The sequence below is a fragment of the Choristoneura fumiferana genome, chromosome 3, assembly GCF_025370935.1.
Source record: "Choristoneura fumiferana chromosome 3, NRCan_CFum_1, whole genome shotgun sequence".
NCBI classification, from domain to species: Eukaryota; Metazoa; Arthropoda; class Insecta; order Lepidoptera; family Tortricidae; genus Choristoneura; species Choristoneura fumiferana.
The window spans coordinates 19,189,462-19,208,654 of record NC_133474.1 but is presented as its reverse complement, the minus strand read 5'-3'; the positions used below and the strand labels follow the sequence as shown (position 1 = coordinate 19,208,654).

The 19,193-nt window shown below is 37.1% G+C and overlaps 1 pseudogene; it reads left to right on the top strand.

Annotated features, from left to right (window-relative positions):
• Positions 1-6,563: 6,563 nt before the first annotated feature.
• Positions 6,564-7,487, top strand: LOC141426124 (uncharacterized; annotated as a pseudogene).
• Positions 7,488-19,193: the final 11,706 nt, after the last annotated feature.

Sequence of the window (19,193 nt, the reverse complement as noted above, 5' to 3'; positions counted from 1 at the left end):
TGTATTGCAAAAAAGTTATAGAGAGACAGCTGAAATTAATTCATGAAGTGAAGTACAGTTACCAACATTAACATCTGCCACAGCGGTGCATGCAAAAATATCTGACACGTCCTTCCTAAAAAGCGCCGCCCTAAAAAGAGAGTCGTATCAGATATTTATGCACGCTTGTTTTATCAGATATTGGTGCTGTTGACTGTACACTCCTATTGCCGCTATACAGTATGGAGTGTCGAAGCACTGGTTTATTCCTGTTTTGTACTGTAATAGGCGTGAGAAAAATAAAGGATATTATAAAATTCCACGAAATCTATTAACTGAAGGACATTGTCTGTCGTCGGCAGAATACCAATGGGTAGGAATTAAACTCCAATTTTGTCTTAAAGAAGGTCGTTTCATGAAACGCCCTGCTGACATTTTTATGCATGGCCGGGCTCTCATTGTGAAATGCTTGCGGGATGGAAAGATGCCAAAATGGCAAAAACGGAACCCTTATAGCCTTGTCTGTCTGTCTGTCCGTCCGCGGCTTTGCTCAGGGACTATCAATGCTAGAAAGCTGTAATTTTGCACGGATATATAAGTAAACTATGCCGACAAAATGGTACAATTAAAAATTGAAAAAAAATATATAGACGTAAAGTGGGGGTGATTTTTTTTTCTCATCCAACCCTATAGTGTGGGGTATCGTTGGATTGGTATTTTAAAACCATTAGGGGTTTGCTAAGACGATTTTTCGATTCAGTGATGTTTTTGCGAAATATTCAACTTTAAAGTGCAAATTTTCATTAAAATCGAGCGAGCCCTCTAAAATCTAAACCGGTGGGCAGAAAAATTTGAAAAAAATCAGGATGGTAGTAAGTATATCAAACTTTCAAGGAAAACTATAACGGCTAAGTTTGCTTGAGAATTATTAGTAGTTTATGAGTAAATAGCAGCCTAAGGTATAAAATATACCTAAATTTGGAAGATTCCATATAAAATACGAAATTCTTAGAAAAATATTACTTATTTTTTTCGTAATGGCTACGGAACCCTATTTTGGGCATGTCCGACACGCTTTTGGCCGGTTTTTGTTTTTCGAGCGATGTGGCCCGCCCATTGCCACTTTGACACTTGCATATTCTTCTTTTTATTAGTGAATTTAGTTTTTCAGTGAAAAAAGCTCGTATTTAAATGAAATGTTAATATGTTTAAAATATGATATTACAATTTTCATACTTCAAAAGTTTCAACACATTTATCTCGTTCCTGCGGAGATTATTATTACATTTTCTATTATTAATTTTCCCTTAATATAACATTTAATACTACACCGCTCTTAATTTGGAACAAAGGTTTCGTGAAGTTAAAAGGTTTTTAATTAACGGCCTCCAATTTGAAGGTACTGCATTGTTCTGCGGAGAAACCTCGCCAGCGTTGCTTATTGATGAGTAGTCAGTCCTAAGTATTGAATTCAGGTGATGTCTTCCAAACCAAAACTGTAATTTTCAAGAAATCTCCCTAAATACCGACAAGAAGAAAATGTACTAATTTGGTGTGTTGGTTCTTTACGTACCTATTTATGGCTTTTTATGAAAGCAACTACGCTCTTTTTGCTCTTTTTGGCCGATGGGGTCAGAATGTTCTCGAATGGCTTCTGCGGACCGGGAGACGAGCTGTCGGTAGGCCTCCAACAAGATGGAGCGACGACTTGGTTAAGATCGCGGGATCGCATTAGATGCAGAAAGCCCAAGACCGGTCTGAGTAGAGCGCCTTGGGGGAGGCCTATGTCCAGCAGTGGACGTCTTTCGGCTGACATGATGATGATGAATTGCGCTCTTTTTACTAAATAATAGCCTTTGGCCGAGGCTTCGCATGAGTGAACTATTAGATCTAAGGTTTACAATTGAAATTAAAATTTAAAAAAAGTTGTTTGTCACAATATGAATGTTTAGGTTTGTTTTGTTTTGTTTAGTTTTTTATTTGATCAATCTTATAATCAATTTTTTAATCTAAACAATATTTTCTACTTTAAATGTATTTTGATTTAATTATTACTTTTACTTCGAATTTGAATTCCAATGTATATTCTACAATATATAAAAAAATCGGTCAAGTGCGAGTGCGAGCGACTCGCGCATGAAGGGTTCCGCACCTCCGTACAATGTTTTATAAACCAATAGTTCAGTAATATTTTTTTGTATTCTAATACAAAGCCCCTGGTTACCAAAGTAGGTAGTCGTCAAGGCAAATCAAATGAGACCAAAATCGATGCAGTCGTGTCGTGTTATTACAGAGTTCCTATGGCCAACATCTAACTTCATCATCAGATCAGCTCTACGTAATAATAATATTGCACTGTCATCGGATTTATACATGCATGCAAAATTTCAGCTCAATCGGTTGAAGATATCCACATCAAATTGTAGTTGAAAAATTCCTCTCGAACAAACATACTTAACATTACACTGCAAATAAATATAATGCTTGTAATAAGATTTGTTAAAAATTTCATTTTTAATACAAGCTTTTTTTGCCGAATGTACTTTTTATTGTCTGTACATGCATTGTCATCTAAACTACATATCTTTACCAAATTTCAAGTCGGTTATTAACTATTGAGGAGTTCCCTACTGCAGAAACGATCCTAGCAGAACCGCCAAGACGTCACTAACAGATTATTGTATTGTCACCAAATTTACATAAGTATGCCAAATTTCAAGCCGATCGGACCATTTATTTTATGCATCATGGCACGGATAAATAAATAAAATAAAATTAGAATTATTCTTAGAGAAAAATATTGCGTCTCAGTTATGCGCACAACTAACATTCTAAAGCGCTCGGAACCGCTCGACAGGCGCTCGGCTGATGCACAGACACACTCGGGCGCTCGTTCTGTTCGTGTGACGAGCATTCGCGAGAATGCCCGAAGTCTGTCGATGCTGAATTCTAATGGAAACATTGAGTATAGTCATCACAAAATTACCTTTTGACGTTTATAATATTTTTAATTTAATCTTAAGAAGGGTGACTTTGAGCGTAAAACGAAAAAAAAATGCACCATTGAGTTACGGTACGTTTTCATTGTTATTTACAAACCCTAATTTAATTTTAATTAAATTCAAGTACCTAACTTAAACAATTTAAAAAAAAAGTACAAAGATATTAAAGTGTACCTAATACGTCACAAAGACGACACAGGTGATGATGTTAAGTATTAAAATAATTCTAGTGGTTTATTTAGAATCTGTAAGTAACTTAAAGTTAAACATTTTAGGGTTCTGTAGTCAACGCCATGTCTGTCGGCGGCTAAGCTCAGAGACAGTTAGTACTAGAAAGCTGTAAATTGGCATAAATATTCATATCAGTCACGCCGACAGTGGTAAAATAAAAATATTTTTTTTTTGGGTCCCATAATCGTAGAGTGGTGGTGATTTTTTTTTGTTTCAATGTGAATTATTACCTATTAATGTTATAAGACAAATTAGTCGCAATATTTTTGCTTCGTATTATAAAATACGGCATGATTTTCAGGCATATACCGGGTTCGATTCGGAATTTGTGGAGAATTTGCTTCATAATATCGGCGTTTTTTACTCCCGTATAAAGTATTTTAAACATGCATTTGTTTTTGCTGATAGAGTTTTTTGACGATTAAAAAAATAGCGCCGCAAAAAAGAACCTTGAGGGTAAATAAATAGAGCACGATATTATTCGACTTTAGCGAAGCGCTTCACTTCGCTTTGCAAATGATTGCTTTCTACTTCTGCTGATGAGAGCAAAAATAATAATTTTAACTGAGTCGGGTCCGGGGCAGTATCGATGTTAATATTCAGTTTAAGTATATTAGTAAAAAGTAGGTACATAATAACTGAAATAACTGAAAGCGAATGATTTTGAGAAATGAATCATCGTAATGGTATACTCGTAGAATAAGCCTACCTATAGAATTTCACCAAAAATATAATCTTGCTCGGGATACTCGAGAAGTCGCCAACGTCAGTTAATTTGAAGGACGCAGTAATACGTTAAAGTGAGATATCCATATTTCCATACTAATATTATAAATGCGAAAAAGTGTGTCTGTGTGTTTATATTTTTATATGTTTGTCCGTTTTTCATGTCGAAACGGAGCGACGGATCGTCGTGATTTTTGGTATAGAGATAGTTTATGGGCCAGAGACTGACATAAGCTACTTTTTATCCCGGAAAAATGCACAGTTCCCGAGGAAACAGCGTGCGATAACCGAATCCCACGCGGGCGAAGCCTACCTATAAAGATTGTTCATTAAACTTTGTTGTAAAATATAAAAGTAGATATATGTGTTCGACAGTAATTTGAATTTGGAGACTTTTTTTTAAGTCAATTTTAGTCAGCCTTGTTCAAGGTGTTATAGCCAAAGTGCCTGGTCTATCATAAATATTGACCATTTCACTATATTTATAACGGATGTAAATAAAACGTGCGTGAATACTCGTAGTTATAGATAGAGTTTATTACACAGCAACTTTTCCTTGGTTAGTGATTAAAGCATTCCGGAAAATAAAAATTAATGAATGAGTACGAGTATGAGCAAAATTAGGATTTTACGTAAGTTACAACATAGTACAACTTACAACTACAACAACAACTTACAACACAACATCAACAACAACAACTTAGAAGCCGTACAGCTTAGGGATCATTAAAAATCGAGCCTATCAATCTCAAAGGGCCGGCAGACAGGTGTGTACCTGTTATACCTGCGTGTTGCGGGTGTCCATGGGCGGCGGTGATTGCTTCCCCATGCTCGTTTACCTGTTTTATAACAAAAAGTAACTGTCAAACCCATAGTTCGCTTCCATCTTACCGTGTTACAAAGACTTCAAACCCTGTTCATCAGCCTGCATCTAGGTACAGTCAAGGAATTTAATTCATGGGCCACCGTGGAACCTTTTCCTTGTTAATTAATGCGATGTCACTATGACGTTTACTGTGAAATGATTCCATGGTGGCCAATGAATTAAACTCCTTGACCGTACTTGACATTTCGCGTCACCGCGACCGCGACCTTAATGTATTCTTTCATAATATTCATGACTACTTTGTATTGTTGACTAAGATCATTCCTTCCGGAACGTTTGTTTCAAAATGCGCTGGATGTTGGCGGTTGCTATTTTGGTACTAAACACCGTGTTTTTCTTGATTTTCGTTAACTTTGATAGACGGCGCACTTCATTGGCAGTAACTTTTTTATTTCATTATATATCTTTGAGAAAATCCATTGGAACACTACGACAGGCTTAAAAAAAATACACTTTACAGTCATTGTCAAATTGTTAAATTCACAGTTTTAACGGGAGACGTTGACGGGCTTTGAAAAACATACAAAAAAAAAACTATTTTATTTGACCTTCTTTTACTGAATATATTATTATTATGTCAATTGAAAACACTTTTCGTATGGACTTTCAAAAAACGGCATGAATTGTACCTTCGCTAGAACAAGGGCATAATTAGACTATTTTTTAATGAACTCATTTTTCGAATTTTAGACAATATAGTCCTTGTACTACCGAAGATACAAAATTGTAAACCTTTATACTGTTTATTCTTCATATTTGATTATATTTTATGACCTATTGCATGTTTCCTTACAATTAACGAACGTCAAAAATAACAATGACATGTTATATAAATTATAGCAATACTTATGTCGAACTAACTTGCATATAAAACATCCATAGTAAACTTACAAATGAAACTTACATTTTACCTTCATCATATCATCATCCCAGCCTATATACGTCCCACTGCAGGGCACAGGCCTCCCCTCAGAATGAGAGGGCTTGGGCAGTAGTTCCCACGCGGGCCCAGTGCGGATTGGGAACTTCACACATACCATTGAATTGCTTCGCAGGTTTGTGCAGGTTTCCTCACGATGTTTTCCTTCACCGTAAAGCTCGTGGTAAATTTCAAATGTAATTCCGCACATGAATTCCGAAAAACTCAGAGGTGCGAGCCGGGGTTTGAACCCACGACCCTCTGCTTGAGAGGCCATATGTCAAACCACTCGGCCACCACGGCTTCTTCGACATTTTACCTTGCTGAGTGTATATTCTAAAATTTAAAAGTGGCTCCGAAGCGCTAACGTTTCGAGTGCTCTGCCTACGCCATTTGGGAATATAGGCGTGATGTTTGTGTGTGTCTGTATATAAGTAAGATGTCATGAACAATATGTTTTATGTCAAAAAGAGTTGTGCCGTACAGAGTCGTGTGTAGAACCAATTAAGCCGCAGACTAATTAATTAAATTTGTCGTTGCGAAAAGCAGCTGCGGGCAGAATCCTGCCGGTGGCAAGTTAGAGGAAGGAATTTACGTATATCTATGTAGGTACATCATATTGTAAACCCTATACGAGTATCATATTACTTAGAGGCGGTTGCGCCGCCTATTAATTCAGTCGCAAATATAGCTTCGTAACAGTAAGACATCTTCCTTTGATATCCTTACTTATAACAACCTTCTACAAATAAAGTAATAAAGTTAGGCAGTGCGCAGAATAACCAATACCCACAGTGGTGACCCGATCATTTGAATTTTTGTGAAGTAAAGGATATTTAAAGAAAAATGTATCAGCAGCCATCCACAGGACCCACGCCGGGCGCGCTACCGGGTGGGGCTGGAAATACTGCTCCGCCGGTGCAGCAGCCCGTGGAGCAGGCGACGGGACGAGGCAAGGATTTTGGAGAGGCGGCGTTGGCCAGCATAACAGTATCTTCGAGAGTTCCAGAGTTTTGGACCGACATGCCAAGGCTTTGGTTTTTGCAATTTGAAGCAGTGGTGGAAAACCAGCGATTAGGAGATGCCGCTAAACAGAACCTGGTTACGACGAAGCTAAGTAAACAAGCTATAAAGCAGGTGAGCGATTTGCTATTATCACCTCCTGAGGGCAACAGATACCAGGCTTTAAAAGATCGGTTACTGCAGATCTACGAAGAGTCTGATACGCGACAGACACAGAAGCTACTGGGAGAGATGGAACTAGGCAGCCAAAAGCCATCCCAACTCGCCAGGAGTATGCGAGACCTCGCGCGCGGGAAGATCCAAGATCAGACATTGATCATAATGTGGACTAGCCATTTACCATCAGCGGTGCAGGCAGTGTTAGCCGCATCCGAGGTGACAGACCTAGAAAAATTAGCCATAATGGCAGACAGGGTGATGGAAGCCACTCGCCCATTAGAGGTCACGGAGATAGCCAGCGTGAAGCAGCGATCCAAAGATTCGGGTATAGCTGCCAAGCTGGACAAGCTTTCATTGGAAGTGGCAGAGTTGCGGAGGGCAAGAAAGCCGTACAAGGACACCACTCCGAGAAGACAGCAGTCGAAGTCACGTTCGCGAGATACCAGCAAGAATGGCCGTAAACCAGGATGGTTATGTTATTACCATTTCCGATATGGGAAGAAGCCGCGAAGTGCGTGAACCGTGTAACTGGAACGACATGCCGGTGCCGACGGAAAACTAAGTGCGATACAATCAGAGGCGGAGATGGGTATCGGATTGACAAATAACCGCCTATGTGTAACAGACTTAAATAGCCGATTACAATTTTTAATAGACACAGGTGCCAATATTTCGGTTTTACCGCTACGAAAAAGAGTACGACATCCTTATTGGTGAGTGATAAATATAAGTTATATGCCGCAAATGGCAGCGAAATAAAAACTTACGGTGTACGTAGTTTAGTGTTAGATTTAAATCTCAGAAGAACATTTAAATGGATTTTTGTAGTTGCAGACGTTAAACAACCTATAATTGGGGCCGATTTTCTAACCCATTATAACTTGTTAGTAGATCTCAACGCGCGTAAATTGAGAGATAAGAGTACTAATTTAAATGTTCTTGCTGCGATTGTTACTCAGGATACCGCTGATTTGTCTATTAAGTCTGTAGATATAAAAAATACTTGGCATGAAATATTGTTAAGTTACCCAGAACTGACAAAACCGGTGTCTTACAAAGATACCCCAAACATTCTGTCGTTCATTATATAGAAACTACGGGACCCCGGTATATGCTAAGTCCCGACTTTGCCACCAGACCGGTACAGTAAAGTTAAAGAGGAATTTAAGTTAATGGTGGATCTCGGTATATGTAGACCTTCAAAGAGTGCATGGGCTAGTCCATTGCACATTGTTCCCAAAAAGAATGGGGAACTACGCCCTTGCGGCGACTATAGGAGGCTTAATGCTATTACTAAACCAGACCGCTACCCAATTCCTCGTTTACAAGATTTTACATATCTGTTGGCAGGTAACAAAAATATATTTACTCGGTTAGATTTAAATAGGGCATACCATTTTATACCGGTGGCCCCGGGAGACATAGAAAAAACTGCTATAATTACACCTTTTGGGTTGTACGAATTTCCCAGAATGTGTTTTGGACTCTGCAATAGTGCCCAGACGTTCCAGCGTTTTATGGATACTGTGGTTTTGAGAGATTTAAATTTTCTGTTTAGTTATATAGATGATGTCATCATCGCGAGTGAAACAGTAGAACAACACAAAAGGCAATTAAAGCTAGTTTTTGAACGTTTCAATCAGTATGGCATAACAATTAACGTGGCTAAATGTGACTTCGGTAAGATAAAGTAAAGTTTTTAGGCTACGAGGTGTCAAAGGAAGGTATTCGACCTTTAGACGATAAGGTTCAGGCCATAGTAGAGTTTCCGAAACCTCAGAATGTCGAGCAGCTGCGACGATTTCTAGGTATGCTAAACTTTTACCGTTCGCACATCCCTAGGGCTGTCGACTATCAAGCTGAATTAAATCATTATTTACATAACACTAAAAAGCGTGATAAGACGGTCATTCAGTGGACGAGACGGCTAATCAAGCATTTGAGAAGTGTAAGGAGAGCTTAAAAAGCGCCGCTACCACTTTCACCCATTGCCTAACACGAAATTAGCACTAATGACGGATGCGTCAGAGGTTAGTATCGGTGCAGTATTGCAACAAAAAGTTGATAACGTTTGGCAACCGTTAGGATATTTTTCCCGGAAATTATCTGAGACGCAAGTAAAAATCGGCATATACGATAGAGAGTTACTAGCGATATATGTTTCCATAAGGCATTTCAGAAATTTATTAGAGGACGCGATCTTACTATTTATACGGATCACAAACCCTTAACATTCGCTTTAGTAAGATAACAGTGATAAAGAAAGTCCGCAAAGGATCCGTTATTTATCTTATATTAGTGAGTTTACGACTAATATACATCATATTAGCGGTGTACAGAATGTAGTCGCTGACACCCTATCTCGTATAGAAGCGATAGACTGTCCCACGGGAATTGATTACGCAGAGGTAGCAAAACAGCAAGACAGTGATGACTACTTACAACATAGTTTGCGATCGTCACATGATACCTTGCAATATAAGCAAGTTAGTTTGCCCGACTGTGAGAAAAATATATACTGCGAAGTATCTACTAAGAATATTAGGCCGTATTTACCTGAGAGTTTTAGAAGCAAGCGTGGCAATATATACATAGTCTAAGTCATCCGGTAGTAGAACTACTAAGCGTTTAATTACAGAGAGATTTTTTTGGCCTAAAATGAACTCTGATATTACTAGATGGACTAGAACATGTATGGCATGTCAAAGAGCTAAGATAACGCGCCATACAGTTTCAGGATTGGACAATTTGCGGAATCTGACCGTTTCAGTCATGTACATATTGATATAACGGGACTTTAGCTACCACAAGCGACGGTTATCGTTTTTGTGTTACGATGATTGATAGATTTTCGGGTTGGCCCGAAGCTTATCCTGTGCATGATATTACAGCAGAGACAGTAGCCAGAGTGGTATATGAGGGCTGGATTTCTCGTTTTGGGTGTCCTACGCGACTTACGAGCGATTGTGGAAGGCAGTTTGAAAGCGATTTATTTAGGCAGTTAATGAAGTACCTAGGCGTTCACAAATTGCGTACTACTCCGTACCACCCTCAAAGTAATGGCCTTATTGAAAGATTTCATAGGGTTTTGAAAACTGCCCTTATGGCCCGCCTAAATGATAACATTTCTTGGGCGGAAGAGTTGCCTACTGTTATGCTAGGTATCCGTGCCGCACCTAGAAGTGACACGGGAGTGAGCGCAGCGCAGTTAATATATGGTAAAACAATTCGATTACCCGGTGAATTTTATGACAAGGTTAAAATTAATGTTTCGAATTCGGAGTATTTGCAAAAGCTTAAGGACTCCATAAGTAATTTAAAACCAAGGCCACCAAAGTCACGGAAAATCACGTTCATTGTTTGTCCATAGTGATTTAAAAACATGTAAAAATGTATTTTTAAGGAATGATCTAGTGCGTAAATCACTGCAACCTCCTTATGATGGCCCTTACAGCGTCATAAGCAGGAGAGATAAAACATGACAATACAATTAGAGAATCGGCAATTAACTGTCTCAATTGACAGATTAAAGCCCGCATATGTAATTAGCGATGGTGCGGATATGGCCGCAAGTACCATGAATAGCCACACAGATAATTATAATTACAATCAAGTTATTCCTACATTGAATAACAATGACACTTCTAGTAACTCTATGCCAGTAAAACATCGCGCCGTGGACGTATCATAACGAGGCCACAGCGATATGCAACTTAAGCGTTAAGTACAATAAGTTATGTGCCGGCAAAAATCATACAATAACAAAATATAACGCAATAGCTATATGGCTAAAGCATTATAGATTTTACTAGCTAAGAATAAGACATGTTTTTCTATGTCAATAGTTTAAGCATTAGATTTAGATTTAAGCAATTAATGTATTTTACAAAATCGCTGAAAAAGATGTTTCGTAGTAGTTAATAACTCGGTACGATGGTATTTTGGCATTACAATTACCATTGGGAAATAAGTCACTACTACCAATTAAAACTCTAATACTTTTAACGTCATATTGAATTTTGTATACAACCATGGGTTGGGGGCAAAGTAAGGAAGGCGATAAGAGCAGTGGCAGTGTAATTACTCAAACGCAGACCGTAACAACCGACTTTAAGCAGCAACTGGGTAACATCAGTTTGATTTTAATTGCCATGGCGGTCATGTTTGGGATCATTCTGGCATGTGTCCTGTGGCATCGCTGCAGGAAAACGACCAGAAACTGGGTGCAAAAGCAGCTGGTAGCTGCACCGATGACGCAGCAGGCAGCGCCGGTGGCCGGCTATGCATAGCTCTACAAGGTGTAGAGTTACCTATTGTGCAATGCCTTTTATGCACGTAGGTAATTATAAGCTTGTTTTAGTAATAAGCAGTGTATTAGTTTAAGAAAAACAGTGTCAATTATGAAAATGTTATTTTTTTTAAGGAAGGGTGTGGTGTAGGTACATCATATTGTAAACCCTATACGAGTATCATATTACTTAGAGGCGGTTGCGCCGCCTATTAATTCAGTCGCAAATATAGCTTCGTAACAGTAAGACATCTTTCCTTTGATATCCTTACTTATAACAACCTTCTACAAATAAAGTAATAAAGTTAGGCAGTGCGCAGAATAACCAATACCTACAATCTATATACTAGAGGTTATGAAATGGAATACGTTTCGCTATTAAGGATAACGATATAAATATTTATTTGTTACTAAAGTAAAAAAATTTTTCATCAGACTTGCTCGTCAATGATGTATAATAAGGGCCTCAATTGTTCCCGCGGGAACTATGGATTTACGTATAGTTTTTCTCCCCAAGGGAGTTATGACTTTAGTTTTAAAAAGTTAGTAGGTACGTCATTTCAGACTTAAGAGGTTTCAAGTCAGCCAACTTTTTATTTACATCTTAAAAATTTGCCTGTAACCCAATTTTACCCCATAAAAATTGCCACGCTTCATGAAACTTCGTTATTTTTATAATTTAAATTTATATCAAATGGTTTTGAAATAATTTTACTAAATATTTTTTTTGCATGTTGAAACAATCTGGCCGTGAGACCAATTTTAAACTAAACACAGTTCTTAGCATTAACTATGGTAGACGACTGGAAAAAGTGACAATCAGGGGTGCTACTACAAAATTTGAAAATCGTAGTTCATATCATTTTCCTAACACTAATATTATTATTATTATTGCTTACCTTAGAAAATCTCTATGAAAATACCTGTGTTTTCTGTACTGCTCACTGTGTTGGTGTGCAATAAAGAGTTATTTTAATGTGTTGTATTATTTAATACGAGATCGAGAGGGACGGTACGATACGAACTTCGATTTTTGAATGTTGTAGTAGCCCCCTGTATTGGCGGGTAGCCATTATTTTATTCAGTTGTTTTTTTAGCGCCTTTCTTTTACCGAGCTGTGAAGTGTTTGGACACAAGATATTTTAATTTTTTGCATTTTTTTCCTCGCAATGTGATGAAAATCATTGTGTGTATCACGGGCCGTAAGGGGATTACAAACTCAAGTCATTAAAAGCTCTCCGCCTCCAGCGTCGGGCTTCTAATAGACTCTCGTTAGTAATCCCCTTCTTACGCCCCTAATGCACAATGTACTATTATTACTTAGGTACTACAGTAATTTGCAAAATAATAATTTGAAAGTTAATGTTAAAACACTGGTTACACTAGTAACCTGGCTTAAACATAATTAAATTTTACTTACTAGACCTAAGATTATTTCATGTTTTTATTAGTACCTTTCATTCTTAAATGCATTTTTTGAATAAATGAATTTTAATTTGAATGTTTGTATAATGCATTGAGAATCTCACCTTACATGTGCTAACACTTATGTTGATGTGCATTATGTTGTGGTGACTTCATCATGTATTACGGTTTGATGAGAATCTGCATTCAATTTCCGGCATAAGTTAGATATATTTTTGTAATTTTTCAATGTGTTCCTATTTAATTCAATGTTTATTTGTTTGTTAGTCAAATTCCAATCACTTTTAGACGTCAAATCAACTTGGAATTTGGTATAAATTTAGAGATAGATGACAACGTCAGCACAGTAAACGAGCTGCAGCCTTTTTGCTGCTACATCGCTACCACACGTGTAGCCTATGTCTGTACGATAGATATGCTTTTCAGCTTTTCACTCTTCCATCTCCGCTTCCACAAAATCAAGATAATCATACAGATACAGCTTACATTGGACTTATTTCTAGCCCAGTTATAATTAATTAGGTAAGTACTACAATTAGAGGGTCAGTTACTAATAATTTCGCCTCATTCGCTTAATAAGGTTAAGTCGTCAGTAACCGTATTATATCCTCATTGAATTAAGATACAGCGTTGCTTGTGTTTCCGCTGAAACTATTACGCTGAATGCTGCTATCTAAGTGATGAATTAGTATTCATGATTTCCCCGGAGCACTAGTCCTACCTCGCTTTAGGTAATATTTCAAACAGAGACAGTTATTTGTATAAAGTTGAATTATTTTAGAAAAAAATAAAATATTAATTTATTTCTCATGAGCTTTACGGTGATGGAAAACATCGTAATGAAATCTGCACACGCCAGAAAAGAAATTCAAAGGTGTGTGTGAAGTTTTCAATCCGTACTGAGACCGCGTGGGAACTACGGGCCAAGCCCTCTCATTCTAAGAGGAGGCCTGTGTCCTGCAGTGGGACGTATATACATAGGTTGGGTTGATGGTGAAATTAGACATTTAATAAACAAACAACAAGGATGACAAAAAATGTCCAAGTGCGAAAATAGGCCTCATACACAAAGGATTCAGTACCTGCTCTGTGTATTGTCAAAGTCGAATATATTTTTACACTTTAATACCTTTTCTCTGTATGCCATCCGACAATTTTAAGCGAAAGTGCAAAACAGAAAGTGACAGCGACAAGTTAGTAAAGTGTAAAGATATCTTTGAACTGTCGAGATCAAATTACAGACACAAACGATCCAACGAAACGAAACGAGAAAAGGAGCTGAAGTAAGTACAGACGTCAAATTTTATATTTAGTTAATTGCGAATTATTAATGGTATAGAGAAAGAAAGATGGTGAATATTACTGTATTGCGAGCGTGTACAATATGACTTTTGACTTTCCATGATACCTAAAACTGTTATTAAATAAAACAAGGCTGCAGCATTTACTACAAACTGTGCGATTTTCCTATGATAATCGCATTTAAACGAAACTCTCCATACCTTTGCCGCAGGCAAAAACATGAATATTCAAAGAATTCTTTTGTCGCAAAACTTTTATTTGCATTCATGACATGGCAAAACATTCCAGTCAGAATTCATAAATGAAATTTTATACCTTGCATGTTAAATTTAAAACCGTTAGTAAACATAAATTTTATTTTGAAATAATTTAATGAATGCATGCGAACAATCAGGTAAAACGGTATGGGGTCTATTATTGGTGAACAGGTAATAGTATTTTCTCCCTTACTACGGCTTGAGTCTGTTTTGTTTATTTAAACAACCAAACTATCTAGTCTCTGATGAAAACGCTGTCTCAAGATCTCTACATATTACACCGTATCATACCATGACCATTATAGGAACGTGTCAGACGGAATCACCGAAACGTGCTAGTGGGCATAGTCTCTTACTTTTCGTTCCAAAAACTAATTAGAAATGCTTGTTCATTGTTCACATTTAAAAATAAATTAAACCCTCACCTTTACAATGATCAGCTTTCTTCTGCCTAGCCTTCTTTTTACTTGTGATTTTCTTGATACTTGTGATTGTTCCAATTTGAAGATGTGTGTTTATTTGCATAAGGTTGTTTTTGTTTTTGTCTGTAAGCTGCATTGCGTAATGTCACATTTCTCTCTTTTTACCTGACTGCCCAAAGGAGGGTTATTAGGTTTAATTGTATGTCGTGTATCATCTTGTGTTTGTCTAATTTGGTTTAGTCTTAAGTTGCTGTTGACCCACTGAAAATCAGCGTCGTGGCAGCGCGTGCCGAGACACATGCTGAGGGGTGTCCTTTTTTGTACCAACTACATGTATATGTGTATGGTTTTGTTACTGTATTATTGTACTCGTACCCCCTTATTCATAAAACTTAACAAGCCTATGTTAACTAACAAATGCTTTGTCCCTTTCTAACAAATACAAATGTCGAAGTGGCATTTTAACTAAAATAGGTTTGATTGTCGTTTATGAAGAAGGGGGGTAGTTGTTTAAAAATAAATATTTTCTATTCTATTCTGTGCTATTCTATTCTAAACAATATGTTTTAAACCTGACACGTGGCTGTTACGGTCATGATATGATACGGTGTTATGGGTAAGTGTAAGTGGACAAGTTACAAAACTCAGAAAACCTAGACAGCAAGTAGTTTAACGCGATCTTTTACAGCTGACACGAGAGGAAATCTTCACAAATACTTCATCAGAATTCCGACAACGATAGCGGTATTAATGGCGTCCTCAAATATTCTCAAAATTCATATCGGTGGTTGCCATAATTAAATTTTGTCGAATAAGGAAATAACTCGACAGATAACTGTAAATTGGTTTAAGACTCTTACAAGAGGCTGGATTGAAATATTTTGTATCGAATTTTATATTGAGAACGTGGAATTGGATTGTGAATGAGACGGAATTGTATTCGGAATGCTTATTGCTGTCGAGTTGTAATGTAATAAATCGTTGTATTTCTGTGACTGGGGAATGTTTGTTACATGTAAAATTAGATATTACCATGTTTTGTCTTTTTATAATGTAGTAAATACCAACAATATTAATGCGGAACCTTGCAAGAATGTTTGGATATTCTCTTTAATAGTTACATTTACTACCTACCCGAAACACATTTATTATGTATAAATATTATAGTTCTATTGAAAAATTTGGTCTAATCCTAAAGCGAACTAGAATACTGAAATACTCATAAAAGTTCACTTAATATAAAAACCGTCAATAAATCAAGAATAAACATTTTTATTTTTTTACAAAAATCTGCCCCGGCCGGGATTCGAACCCGGAACCTCAAGCTTCGTAGTCAGGTTCTCTAACCACTTGGCCATCCGGTCGTCATTGGATTGAGAAACAGGGGGTTAATATTGGCATTTAAAGCATCTATTTTGTACCCGTTACATTTTCGGTGATTTAATTATCTTTTAATAACAACAATCTTTTATAATATAATCTTATACTAGCTTTTGCCCGCGGCTTCGCCCGCGTGGAATTCAGTTATCGTGCGCTGTTCCCTCGGAAACCGTACATTTTCTGGCCCATTAACTATCTCCATGCCAAAATCACGTCGATCCGTCGATCCGTCGATCCGTTTCGACGTGAAAGACGGACAAACATACAAACACGCAAACACTCACACTTTCGCATTTATAATATTTGTAATGTCTTAAACTTTCGTGATTTTCACTCATAGTCAAAATACCACGCACAGGACTTATCACGCTAACACACACGAGTAATGTAATGTTGCCGAAACGTCGAGGTAAATATTACTCGTGTGTGTTAGCGTGATAAGTCCTGTGCGTGGTATTTTGACTATAATATTTGTATATGGTAGTACGAAAGAACCGTTTACTTCTTATATATTCGTCTTACAATCTTTATTTTCGTACTTTAGTTGGCTTGATGGTAATGGTTATTTTCCTTGTCGTGTTGCCAGCTCGCATGAGAGATGTCTGCCCGAGGGTTTGCTAAGACATGGGCGGTCTCGGTATACTTGGGACGCTTGTAAAAGTAGCTCTTTATCTTTATACAGCTATTAGTATCTTAATGTCGTTATATTACAAGATTTTCTTCGCGATTTCGTTTAAGCGGGATTTGTGGTAGTATGTATGTATGTAAATACTTTATTGTACATAAAACACTAAAATAATACAACAAAACAAAAGAGTACAAAGGCGAACTTATCCCTAAAAGATAACCTAAACAGGAAAGGAAAACTTAAAGATAGGCGAACAGTAATTTATGCACAGTGAGAAGAAAGGAATAGGTATAAAACATATAAATAAATACACTTAATAACAACAATTAGTATGGCAATTAGTGTGTGTATATAATTATATAAATAATATAGGTACTTAGTTACCACTCACATTGAACATGATACACACATATACAATTATGAATAAACAATACATATAAATAAAAATAAAAAGAATACGATTACCTACTTCCACAGTTTCTTCAATCTATCCCTGAGCGAGGCCACAGAAGGGGACTCCCTAATGAGCAAAGGCAACTCGTTCCACAGCTTCACGGAATGGATGCTGAATGATTTAGCATATGAACGTGCATTGTTCGGCGGGAAGGCAAGTGTGAGTCTGGAGCTGGACCGCAAGCGGTGCCCGCTTCCAGCGGCCAAGTAGCTAAACCTTTCAGATAGGTACGAGGGAGAGGAAGGATTAAAAAATACATTAAAAAGGAGACACGGGATGTGAATGTCTCTCCGCCGTCTAATCGGCAACCAGTGAAGCTGCTCGCGAAAGTGGGAGACATGGTCGTAATGAATAGTTAAAATTCTTGTATCCCACTAATAGTATAAGTGCAAAAGTTTTCAAGTCTGTTTGTTACCTTTTCACGTCTAAGCCGCTGAACCGATTTAAATGGAATTCGGTATGCAGATAGTTCGAGTCCTGGGGACTTACAAAGAATAGTTTTTAACGCGCCGTCGGCCGAATTTCCGCGATCAGCCACTTTTTTTTCTGCCGCGGCGCATAGCAAGAGTCTAAAGCGCTATTCAGCCTCCGACAGGACAACAGCCAAAGAGGATGAGAATTTAAAATTGTACTTTATTTAAAATACTTGCACCTAGTGCTTACATTTTTGTGATATGTTTTTATTAACTTGTAATGTAATGACTGAAACTAGTTATGTTTGTTCGGGTGGGATTCATATTTCAACTTAAATTTGAAGTGGATATATTGAGACCGATTGAGCTAAAATTTTGCATGCATATATAAATCCGATGACAATGCAATATTATTAAGACGTAGAGCTGATCTGATGATGATGTTAGATGTTGGCCATAGGAACTATGTAATAAAACAAAACCGCATCGATTTTGGTCTCATTTGATTCGTCTTAACGACTACCTACCTATTTTGTTAACCAGGGGTAAAAAGTACCGCCAGCAAAAAAGCTTGTATTAGATTTTTTTACAAAAAGATATTACTAAACTATTTGTTTTTTAAACATTGTACGGGGGTGTGGAACTCTTCATGCGCGAGTGGCTCGCACTCGCACTTTACCGATTTTTATTTATTTTTTGGAGTCCTTTTTTACTTTTTTGATAAAAAATGTATCAAGATATTTTTCAATAAAAAGACACGTTAAGATCGCTTATCTTCTTTCTAATGCTAAAAAAACGAATTATAGACAGTTAGTAGGTATATTCAAAGGGTCTGCTTTGTAGTTCACCTCAAACATACCTACCTACCCATATTGCTATTATCAGAGGTATACAAAAATGTTATATTATTTTTATAAACAGAAAAGTTGCTCGGTTTGCCATTTAATTTCAATATCATATTACAATTTTCCCTACTCACGAAATTACTCGATGACAACGCCGATTCCAGATAAATTTTATTCAAGACGATCTCTAACTCATCAATTTAAGTTACTTCGTATATTGACGACTTAAGGCGCATAAAGTCACAACAAGTTCTTATGTATTTAATTTTCTTACCGAAACTCGACAGTAAAATAGTTCCATACCAGTAATATTACAATTTTAAGAATAGTCCTTACCATTATTAAGACTACACTTTTACTTATGTAAGGCTTTCCAGATTCTTTTAAATACTTACTTAGGTATCTATTTTTACCACCAAGGCATTTATAGATTTGTTTTAAATTATTTAATGAAATGCTTTAAATAAAGCACATAGTTTAATTAAATTGTTGATTATACAATCAGTGCTGCTTATTAATAATGACGTTTTTTTAATACATATGCCAATCCATTTATTTCAAACAGCTTAATCAGTATCGCGGGCTGAGTGTCGTACGAGTACCTGTGCACAATAAAAAAAATCTTCACAGCCCGCGGCGCGTATACTTCAAACCAAATCACTGCTAGCTTATTATAACCAAACCAATCACGTCACCACGTTTGAAGATGAGCGAAGGAAAAAATAAAATCAGCTAATTTAATTGGTTCCCTTGGGAAGCGTACTTTAACAGCCTTAACGTAAGGACAAGAAACGCCACTTAGTGGCTTTGTGTCGACGTCGCCTTAACGCCTGAGGGTAAGTTCATCAACAAGT